The sequence below is a fragment of the Dermacentor variabilis genome, chromosome 6 (genome assembly GCF_050947875.1).
Source record: "Dermacentor variabilis isolate Ectoservices chromosome 6, ASM5094787v1, whole genome shotgun sequence".
In the NCBI taxonomy this organism is placed as follows: Eukaryota; Metazoa; Arthropoda; class Arachnida; order Ixodida; family Ixodidae; genus Dermacentor; species Dermacentor variabilis.
In genome coordinates this window covers 60,642,154-60,654,246 of record NC_134573.1, presented here as the reverse complement: position 1 = coordinate 60,654,246, position 12,093 = coordinate 60,642,154, and positions in this window count along the sequence as shown.

Genomic DNA, 12,093 nt, shown 5'->3' with positions numbered 1-12,093 from the left:
TGGAGATATCGTATCTCCCTGCCTGACGCCTTTCTTGATTGGGATTTTGTTGCTTGCTTTATGGAGGACTACGGTGGCTGTAGAGCCGCTATAGATATCTTCCAGTATTTTTACATATGGCTCATCTACACCCTGATTCCGTAATGCCTCCATGACTGCTGAGGTTTCGATAGAATCAAACGCTTTCTCGTAATCAATGCAAGCTATATATAAGGGTTGGTTATATTCTGCACATTTCTCTATCACTTGATTGATAGTGTGAATATGGTCTATTGTTGAGTAGCCTTTACGGAATCCTGCCTGGTCCTTTGGTTGACAGAAGTCTAAGGTGTTCCTGATTCTATTTGCGATTACCTTAATAAATAATTTGCAGGCAACGGACAGTAAGCTGATCGGTCTATAGTTTTTCAAGTCTTTGGCGTCCCCTTTCTTATGGATTAGGATTATGTTAGCGTTCTTCCAAGATTCCGGTAAGCTCGAGGTTATGAGGCATTGCGTATACAGGGTGGCCAGTTTCTCTAGAACAATCTGACCACCATCCTTCAGCAAATCTGCTGTTACCTGATCCTCCCCAGCTGCTTTCCCCCTTTGCATAGCTCCTAAGGCTTTCTTTACTTCTTCTGGTGTTACCTGTGGGATTTCGAATTCCTCTAGACTATTTTCTCTTCCATTATCGTCGTGGGTGCCACTGGTACTGTATAAATCTCTATAGAACTCCTCAGCCACTTGAACTATCTCATCCATATTAGTAATGATATTGCCGGCTTTGTCTCTTAACGCATACATCTGATTCTTGCCAATTCCTAGTTTCTTCTTCACTGTTTTTAGGCTTCCTCCGTTCCTGAGAGCATGTTCAATTCTATCCATATTATACTTCCTTATGTCAGCTGTCTTACGCTTGTTGATTAACTTCGAAAGTTCTGCCAGTTCTATTCTAGCTGTAGGGTTAGATGCTTTCATACATTGGCGTTTCTTGATCAGATCTTTCGTCTCCTGCGATAGTTTGCTGGTATCCTGCCTAACGGAGTTACCACCGACTTCCATTGCACACTGCTTAATGATGCCCACAAGATTGTCGTTCATTGCTTCAACACTAAGGTCCTCTTCCTGAGTTAAAGCTGAATACCTGTTCTGTAACTTGATCTGGAATTCCTCTATTTTACCTCTTACCGCTAACTCATTGATCGGCTTCTTATGTACCAGTTTCTTCCGTTCCCTCCTCAGGTCTAGGCTAATTCGAGTTCTTACCATCCTGTGGTCACTGCAGCGCACCTTGCCGAGCACGTCCACATCTTGTATGATGCCAGGTTTAGCGCAGAGTATGAGGTCTATTTCATTTCTAGTCTCGCCGTTCGGGCTCCTCCACGTCCACTTTCGGCTATCCCGCTTGCGGAAGAAGGTATTCATTATCCTCATATTATTCTGTTCCGCAAACTCTACTAATAACTCTCCCCTGCTATTCCTAGTGCCTATGCCATATTCCCCCACTGCCTTGTCTCCAGCCTGCTTCTTGCCTACCTTGGCATTAAAGTCGCCCATTAGTATAGTGTATTTAGTTTTCACTCTCCCCACCGCCGATTCCACGTCTTCATAGAAGCTTTCGACTTCCTGGTCATCATGACTGGATGTAGGGGCGTAGACCTGTACAATCTTCATTTTGTACCTCTTATTAAGTTTCACAACAAGACCTGCCACCCTCTCGTTAATGCTATAGAATTCCTATATGTTACCAGCTATATTCTTATTAATCAGGAATCCGACTCCTAGTTCTCTTCTATCCGCTAAGCCCCGGTAGCACAGGACGTGCCCGCTATTTAGCACTGTATATGCTTCTTTCGGCCTCCCAACTTAACTGAGCCCTATTATATCCCATTTACTGCCCTCTAATTCCTCCAATAGCACTGCTAGACTGGCCTCACTAGATAACGTTCTAGCGTTGAACGTTGCCAGGTTCATATTCCAATGGCGGCCTGTCCAGAGCCAGTGATTCTTAGCACCCTCTGCTGCGTCGCAGGTCTGACCGCCGCCGTGGTCAGTTGCTTCGCAGCTGCTGGGGACTGAGGGCCGGGGTTTGATTGTTGTGTTCATAGGAGGTTGTGGCCAAGTACTGCACCAGGGTGGCCAATCCTGCTCTGGTGAGGGAGTGCGTTACCGCTTCTGGTCACCGGGATCAGGCCACACTCCAGGCCTGTTTGTGCAATTTTATTAACACGCGGATTTTTTTTTAATCCGGTGGAAACTTGCCGGCACCGGGATTCGAATCACGGACCTCTTGCACGCGAGGCGGGTGTTCTACCTCTACGCCACCGCTGCACTTCTTCTTCAGTGCCTTGCAATGCGAAGGCTACGGCATACCTCGAGAAGCCTCCCACGGAGCTGGCGGATGTCACCAGCGTATCCACCGAGCTGCATGTCACCAAGATATTCCCATGCCTGCTTCATCGACGCGTGCATTTCGCCGTTCCTGCTGAGTAGGGGGGGGGGCTGTAGCGCCCACCCAACGCCGCAACGCGCGACGACAAGGTCGGCACTTTCAGCAGGCGCCTTGGTGCCGGCTGCAAAAGACGAGAAAAATAAATATGGGCAGCGCGTTCTCGATGCGCAAGCACGGCACGGGCACATCGTTTTGAAAAGCCGGCTATATATGCTGCTCTTCTTGCTCTGGCGCTCCGCTGCGGCAATACCTTGCTGTGTTCATCCGTGATGAGCTGGAGAACGCTGCAAGTAACGCCCTGGCGGTATGTGCCTCGACATTCTACCCACATTTCCAGCAATGAAGTGTTTTCTCCCTCTCTCATCAATACATGTGCCAATATACATGTGCCCTTATAGGGAGTATCCTGCGTTATACGGGAGACAGGCCTCATACCTTCTTAGCGCTTCTTAAGATCCCGGTATGACAGACCACACTAGCCAGAATTACTGCCCCGATTACTCAGTAAATAACGTTTGTTTAGTGCATTTTGCGGGTGTGTATATATTAGCGTGTGTGGGCCTTGTTTCTGCTTTTTGCATCTCTTCGTTTCATTCATTTCTCCTCATCCCACCTGGAGTAGCATGCCAAATATCTGAAGGGAGTCATGGATAATTACAGCTGTCAATCGGCTAACGTGGTGACGGCCATGGAGCTCCAGAAGGCATTGTGCCTATTCGACGCGGTGAGGTGAAAACTTGTTTCTCCTGTCGCCTTTCCTGTCTTACTCGCGCCTGTCGTATAGTATATACACGCTCTGAACCACTCCCCGACACAGTGTGGGCGACAGCAGACCACAGCAGCAGCAGCAGTGGGAAAGTCGAAGGAGGAGGCAAAGAAATCGCTTTAAAATGCCCGTCTCGTGCATCGCGTGCACAAGTGGTCGAAAGTGGTCAAAATTATTCCGCTGCCCGGATTACTCTGCATTATGAAGTACTGCGGCGTGCCTCATAATCTTATTACGGTTTTGGCACGTTAAACTCCCGATTTTAATGTATTTATAAAGAGGTCGATTTTTTTCCGTCTATGGCCCGGTCCAACCCCGAAAGTGTCATACGCTGGCACAACCGAGCTCCTTCCGGTGGTTTCATACACGTGTCCCTATCTTGCTCGCTTCGACCCGTTATCCCTTGAGCCTAATCCAAGCGCAGTCCTGTTCTCATGTACTGTGAGAACGCCAGCCGCACGGACGTTCTGGGCTAGACACAGATTTGTCTTTGTCACTCTTTCGGGGATGAGAATGCACACAGCCAATTTGTAGCATTATTTGGAGCAGAGGAAATAGGAAATTTCATTCTAAAGCAGACAGGAGCAGACAAACTCATTTGGCAGCAATCTGCAGCACATACGTCTTACTATTGGAATGGTTTGGAGTACGTAAATTTTTGTTCAGAGCATTGCAATAATCAAGTAGAATAACATACACAAAGCCTTGCATTCTGCAACGTTAAATACATGTTCAAGTGAAGTCTAAAAGCGTTTTTCATACTATTTTTGTATTAAGTGCAGATGAAGAGACTGGACGTTATTTCCAACAGACCTTGCGAAGAAGCTAGGGTTAGTCATCAGCACTTTGATCCTATTCGAAGACATTTCTAGGAAGGTGAATGTGAAAATTATTTCAAACCAAGTCTCTGCACATGACTGACTTCGCTTTACTGCTCACTAGAAACACCTGGACATTCGGAGTGCACGTTGACTCATTGGGTGTAGAATAGAATAAAAGAGAGTTTTAGAATAGGGGCCCCAAACCTTTTGGGGCCCCAAAGAAATAGCGTCGAAGCCACTGCGCATGCGCAAGACGCAAACTGCGTTTGGGTTTTGCGTTGGGAACGCTATTTCACCGATTTAGCGGGAGCCCAAATAGCGGCCCCAAAAGTTTTGCGTCGGCAAACATGGCGGCACCCATCGAAGCGACGGCTCACCCTAGCACAAAACTGGGTTCGATTCGCGGTAACGCGTGAAGTTCGCAAGCTAGGAGAAGTAACTGCGGTTATCGCTTTCTCTCAACTAGCGTGTGTTATGAAGATTAACTCATTAGACGCCGCTGATATTGAATTCGATTGTGGATTTTATGGCTCGTAGGCCTAACACGGCTAAGCTTGGCTGGTGAAGGCTAGTAAAGTTGGTTTGCTCAAAACTAAGCGCAACTAACTGTTTGCTGCTTACAGAATAACCTCTAAATTGTAATTAAACGCGAATACACGCAAGTCAAAATTATTATTCCTATCATACAATGGTATATTTTATTTAATTATTTCTAATAGCTTTTCTTTGACGCCGTAGTGGCGCTGTCAGCGCAAGACGCTATCCGCAAACGTAAAACCCAATTCTAAAACTCTTCACTCCTACGTGTCCCAACGCTAACACCCGCAAAGCTCTTTGGGGCCCCAAACTATTGGGGCCCCTATTCTAAAACTCCCTAAAGACTGTAGCTGGCACCCGTTTACGCGGAATCGGCGCCAGCACAACCACATAGCTCCGATCCACCGACAGTGAGGCACGGATAAGCTCAAGACCTGCTCGCGACCTATCCAAGCCGGCGTGTCCTCGCTACTAGCCGGCTTGGACGGCAAGATAAAAAAAAACAAAAAAAGATGTCGCTTCTGTTAGATTTATTCATGGAGCTTAATTGGGTGCAAACATCACTTACTGACATGAGGTCACACATGCGCTCTCCTTCATCTTAAGGAAACTGTCATGGTTTCTTAGATTTTTGAATGAATACTCATGTCGGTTTTATGCTTTGGAGGGGGGAGGCGCTTTTGTCTTGGTGTCTCGTTTTATATGCGTGCTATTAAAAATAAAAATCAGTTGTAAGTCAGCGTTTGTCTTCGTCGTTCTTTTGGTCCCTATCTATATGCACGCGCTGTAAGTGAGGTTTGCAATAGAATACCAACTAGCCCGTACCCGAACCCTGCTTCATTAATTGGGTGTAGTGTTCCTGTATGTGCTACCAGTGGCGTAACTAGGTCGTCTGGCACCCGGGGCCCATAGGTCTTCTGTCACCCCCCTCCCCCCTTATGTAGTCGAGGAAGGCGAGCATATCGACAATTTCCAGGTTTCAGCACCAGTATACAGCCGCCTTGGATACCGCGCACGTTCCCCGGGTCCCCCTCTCCTTCGCTTTCTTTCCCAGAGATCGCGAATGCAGAAAATATACACGCTGTTTTTCCTGCGCCAAATAACACAGGGTGCTGCACTGATAACGTGTGACAAGCCCAAGTGCACATCTTCTGTCAGACTGTAAGACGGTAAGGCAGCCAATACAAATGCGGCATCGTGGAAAACATGACTCACGTCACAAGTAACAAAAGATATCTTTATAATAAAGCTTTAATTACCAGTTTTAACGGTAATATTGCATTTGCAATATTGAAGCCCGACATTCATATCTTGCCCAACAACAACTTCACAAAAACCGTCATAGGTACTATGGCACACAGCATTTTATCGGTGGGCAGCCCTGAACGAAAACGAAAATTAATTTGTTTGTCACTGACGCATTACGAGTTCTCTTCATTCTGATCAATAAAGCCTTGTTTTCATTTGCTGCTATACGTACAAACGTGATTATCCGAGCTGCGGTACCACCGCAAGATTGGGAACAGAATAGAGCACGCTTCGCGTCGATTGTTGGCGTCACCATAAAAAAAGAAAGAAAAGGCCGCGATGAAGCCCGTGCCAGCGAAAGCTTGCACTACAGTTGGTCTGCACTCGCAATGGAGGGGATTAAGGGATCAGCATCACTGGTCCACTATTTCATATTTCTTTCACTGCTGCCATATACTGGGCGCCGCCCGCAGTGCCAAAGTACTGTAGGTTGTAGCACCCAAAACGATTTTGTTTAAGAAGTTTTTGTTGAGCTAATAATATGACTTTGCGTCCTCAATCTTCGCATGGAAGTGCTTCCTCTATAAGTACTAAATACGAGATTATTAAGGATATGGTTATTACTTATCTGCCATATTTTTCGCGCTACCGAGTTCCTAGTAATCACAAAAACACATAACTTCATAGAATCTCGATCGGGAAATATCCTCACAAAATTCACCTTTTTTTATAAAATTCTGTGCAGCTGATACAGACACTGTACTTGTAACATGAAGTCACGCAACAACAAAAGTTTTCTGAAACTTTCGAGGGTAAGAAGGAAAGCGTGAAACATAACGGCAAGTTTCGCAGCGGCTTTTCGGAGCGAGCGGGAGAGGGGAAGTAAAAGCAAGCCGAGCATCGCATCGCGGCGGGCCGCGACTACAGCCTGTGGGGTCATACGCCGCCAAACTCTTCGGCCGAACCGAGTCTGAAGACGATCCAGAGAATCCCATTCGCGACTTTTGACGGCCCCACTTATGCAACGTCGCTCTCAACGAACGCTTCGCCGTAAACGCGAGCGCCGGGCGCTCTAGCTGAACGCCCTCTTCGTCTTCGCTGCGCGTTCTGAACAGAAGAGGGACCCAAGAACCCCAACGCCTTACAACGCCTCACTGTGTGTTTAGCGACTCCTGCTCCCAGCATTAACGCACAGCACGAGCGCACCCCACATAGAACGTTCCGCTAAGGCGAGTATTTAGCAGCCATTTCGCGAATTAATTTTTTTAGCCCGCACATTCGTGCAATTATTTCGTGGGGTGCTGATAGAGCTGCAGTCGACAATTCTGCGGCGCAACGCATCGGGTGCATGAGCTCGGGCTACTGGATACCGGAGCATTCTTTGCAATTTGCGTCCAGTCGCGCCGGCGGAAAGAGGGGTGTCTTCAGGCGTAAATGACTCCGCCCCCCCCCCCTCTGGCCCCTTGCACCCGGGGCCCACGGCCCCCCTGCCCCCACTGTTGCTACGCCACTGTGTGCTACCAATTAGAGTTACTGTATATGCTACCTTTGGTAGCATATACTGGCGCTGGTAGCATATACTGACTGGTAGCTCTTCTGGCGCAGCGGGGCACAATTTCGGCCATTATGTTTTTCCCGCTTTCCGCACAATTTGCTCCAGGGATTCGACGGAATATTAAAATGGTGTACGTGGTACGCTATATTCTCGCCCCTGCTCTTCCCGTTGAATTTTTTGCCCATAAATGAGCAGAATAAAGAGAAAGTACACGTTTGTCAAATGGTTGTACGGCAGCCCATACGTGGCCGTACACTTGCACACACATGCCAGCAATTTCATCTCGCTTTCGAATATCGAAGAAATGTTGCTACGTACAGCGCTCTAGCATGGTACGTAGGACATTCCCACCAACAGCACGGACCTTTACGCCAATATCCTGGACGTCTAATTCGAGGATATTGGCGGGAATGTCAACGTAGATACAGATTTTCGGAATTTTGTCACGCACTGCTGCTGTGGTGGACCAGGAAGAGGAGTCCTGCTGGTGCACGCCTCACACATGTCACGCTCCGACGTTGGCAATGAATTGTGTCTTTATATTGATTAAATGCTGACACACATTGCACCGCTCAGTCGTCCTGAGATAGCTCCCGCCGCAATTCTTTTCATGCTTACATTGGTGTAATTAAGTATGAAAAAAATTCATCTGGGAGCAGTCTCAAAAGGAAAATTTATACCAAAGCTTGCAATGATCACAACTTACGCGGGAGATTATTGGAGCTGATGTCATAGCTGGCGCAGCGCGTCTGTTAGCGCGCTATCTTCGTCCCTACCCGCTAAGCCACCGCGCCATGTCAGGTTCGCCCAATAAAAATTTACTTCCGTGATTCACAGTTTTGCCACTACAACGTGACAATATTGCCTATTTAGGCTAACGCATCACCGCCGACAGCCACCGTGAGATGAGTTTTGCGGCGATTTCACTGATACTTAGTTACACCACCTGTTTTCATCTGGGAATCTTATGAGAATCTATAGCAAAACTAGCAACAGAAAATGGACCTGGAGAAGCCGTAATGGTGAAACAAGAAATGAAATTGATTTCATACTTTCTGCCGATCCCAGCATAGTGCAAGTTGTAAAAGTGATAGGTAGGGTAAAGTGCAGTGATCATAGGTTAGTGCATGCTGGCTAGGATTCACCTCAATTTGAAGAGAGAAAGAGCAAAATTGGTCAAGAAGAAACAGGTCAACCTAGAGGCAGTAAGGGTAAAAGCAGACAAATTCAGCCTGGTACTTGCAAACAAATATGCAGCCTTAGAACAGAGAGATGATGATGACATAGAGCTAATGAATGAAACAGAAACAAGGTTGGCTTCAGAGGCAGCAATTGAAATGGGAGGCAAGGTATCAAGGCAAGCAGCAGGCAAGCTCTCCCAAGTAACAAAGGACCTAAGGAAGAAACGACAAAAAATAAATGTGTCCCACTCAAGAGATAAGATAACATTCGCGGAACTGTCAAACTGATCAACAAGGCGAAAATAAGTGATACGTACCCGAAACTATAACGTGAGAAAGACTGAAGAAGCCGTAAAAAATGGACGCAGCCTGAAATCAGTGGGAAAGGAACTTGACATAGGACAAACCAAGATGCATGCACTAGAAGATAAGCACGGTAATATCATCAGCAAACTCGAAGATACAGAAAAAGCAGCGGAAGAATTCTATACTGACCTGTACAGTACCCAGAGGAGTCAAGATATACCTCAAGTGGAAACAGTAATGAACAGGATACAGAAACTCCTCCTGTAACAAGCGATGAGGTCAGAAGGGCCTTGCAGCAGAGCGGCAGGAGAAGATGGAATAACAGTCGATTTAATCAAAGATGGGGGATACATAATGCTTGGAAAAGTGACGGCTCTACATGCAAAGTGTCTATCGACTGCAATTAAGGGTCCCAGAAAACTGGAAGAATGCAAACATTATACTAATCCACAAAAAGGGAGACGTTAAAGAATTGAAAAATTTAGGACCATTAGCTTACTCCGTTAACTTATTAGTATTATATAAAATATTTACCAAAATAATCTCCAATAGAGTAAGGCAACACTGGAGTCTAGTCAACCAAGGAAACAGGCTGACTTCAGGAAGGGATACTGTACAATGGATCACATCCATGTCATCAATCAGGTAATTGAGAAATCCGCAGAGTACAAACAGCCTCTCTATTTGGCTTTCATAGATTACGAAAAGGCATTTCATTAAGTAGAGATACCAGCTGTCATAGAGGCACTGCGTAATCAAGGAGTACAGAACGCTTACGTAAATACCTTGGAAAATATCTGCAGAGGCTCTACAACTACCTTAATTCGATCTACACATGAAAAGCAGGAGGATAGCTATAAAGAAAAGAGTCAGACAGGGAGACACAATCTATCCAATGCTATTCACTGCGTGCTTGGAAGAAGTATTCAAGCTATTAAACTAGGAAGGCTTAGGAGTAAAGATCGACGGCGAATATCTTAGCAACCTTCGGTTTGCCGATCACATTGTTGTATTCAGCAACACTGCGGACGAGTTACAACAAATGATTGAGGACCTTACCAGGGAGAGTGTAAGGGTGGGGCTGAAGATTAATATGCAGAAAACAATGGTAAATAACCGAGAGAGGGAACAAGAGTTCAAGATCGTAAGTAAGCCTCTGGAGTCTGTGAAAAAGTACGTTTACCTATAGGTCAATTAATCACAGGGAACCCTGACCATGAGAAGGAAATTCACAGAAGAATAAAAATGGGTTGGATCGCATACGGCAGACATCGTGAGCTCCTGACTGGGAGCTTACCGTTGTCCTTGAAAAGGAAAGTATACAATCAGTGCATTTTACCGGTGCTGACATACGGCGCAGAGACTTGGAGACTGACAAAGAAGCTTGAGAACAAGTTGAGGACCGCTCATAAAGCGATGGAACAAAGTATAGGCATAGCTTTAAGAGACAGAAAGAGAGCGGTTTGGATCAGAGAGCAAACGGGTATAGACGATATTCTAATAGGCATTAAGAGAAAAAAAATGGCGCTGGGCAGGTCATGTAATGCGCAGATTAGATAACCGTTGGACCATTAGGGTGACAGAATGGTACCAAGAGAAGGGAAGTGCAGTAGAGGATGGCAGAAGACTAGGTGGGCGACGAAATTGGGAAATTTGAGGGTGCTAGTTGGAATCGGTTGGCGCCGGACAGGGGAAATTTGAGATCGCAGGGAAGAGGCCTTCGTCCTGCAGTGAACATAAATAGGCTGATGATGAATGAATGATGATGATATAAAAACTGCTCGCAGCGAGAGCCTTGTCTTCTGGAACCAATACTGCATAATCCCGCCCAGCTAAATTCTCACAGCTCAATTACGCGCACTTACGCCGTGTCCAGTTACAACAAGCGCAAGACACCTTGAATGATCTGTCGGCTATTCGCGTGCTGCTCGGAGCACACGTTCTCATCAAGGCCGTCGTAATGGAACCATAGGACATTCAATCAGATGTCTTTCCCTCAATGCAGCAACTCAGATGCGAGCCCCACTCATGGCCCGGCCCAGCCCTGCCCTTATTGCGTTGCGCCGTGCGCCGAACTACCTGGGCCTCAAAGACCTGGCCGGTTGCGGGTTCGCGCCTTTCAACGGTGCACTGCATCCTCTCGTGGAGAAAGCACGAGCACATGAGGTGACGCAAGCAACCCTACACCTCCCATGCTCGGTCAGTTCGTTTTCACCGCAACCACACGAAGTCTGGTGGCAGTGTTAGGTTACGGAGTGTACATATGTGTAGGAAAACAAGCTCCGGGATGAATAATATGCATTACTTTAAGAGACTTGAGGGTGGCGACTGAGGATACCGGGGGTCCCGGACTAGGGACCGCCCCCTAGACATTGTAAGGGCTGGGCCCTTAGGGCTCAGCTCACACCTCTCTTGTAAATAGAAGAAATAAAGTTTATCACCACCACCACTGAGGATATTTTGCTTTCTTCAAGCTGGTGCCTTATTCGTGCAACACGGATGACGCACTCGTGGAGAGGTGCGTCACGGTCGACAGCAGCAGGCTGGTAATCGCAAGGGCGGCCGTCTGCATCGCAAAGGCAAGTCGATTAAGTGGCTGCGCTGTGGGGCAGTGACCGAGCCCACAAGTTCGAGAGTACGCTGCGTGTCCACCGTCGCAGTTGGGATAGCGGAGCCTGCCTGTACAGTTGTTGGGTGCGTGTGTGTCTTCGCCATATTTCGCACGGGTCAGTCGGCCTCGGCAGCTTTGCGAACCACGGCCATATCTGAGACACTTGAAGCATCTTTGGAGATTTGGTATGTAAGTTCTGACTGGAATTTTGGTGTATCCTGTTTCTAGGGTTTCCGGTAGCACACCCGAAGCAAAGGTGAGAATCAGATTTTAGCTGGAATATCCTGGTTATCTCGTTTGATCTTTATTCTTCGCACTTTAATCACACTGTATCCTTTCCAGCCCTCCAGCAGCTCTTCCTCGCTTAGGCTCAAGAGATCGTCATCGAAGATGACTTCCTGTGTTGAACGATCGATGGAGGGTCGCAGTTATTGACACAGTACCAATATGCTAAGAGCTTCGCGTGTTTGCTGTGTTAAGTGTTGCGCACCCCAAGGTGGAGGTCGTTGCTGCTCATTTTTGACACTTTGTAGCCAGCACCTAGTGTTTTGGCGATACATTTAGCCACATTGAAATGGTTCGGACGGTCTCTTCATGATCTCGACAATGTAGAACATGGAAGCGTGGGAATGTT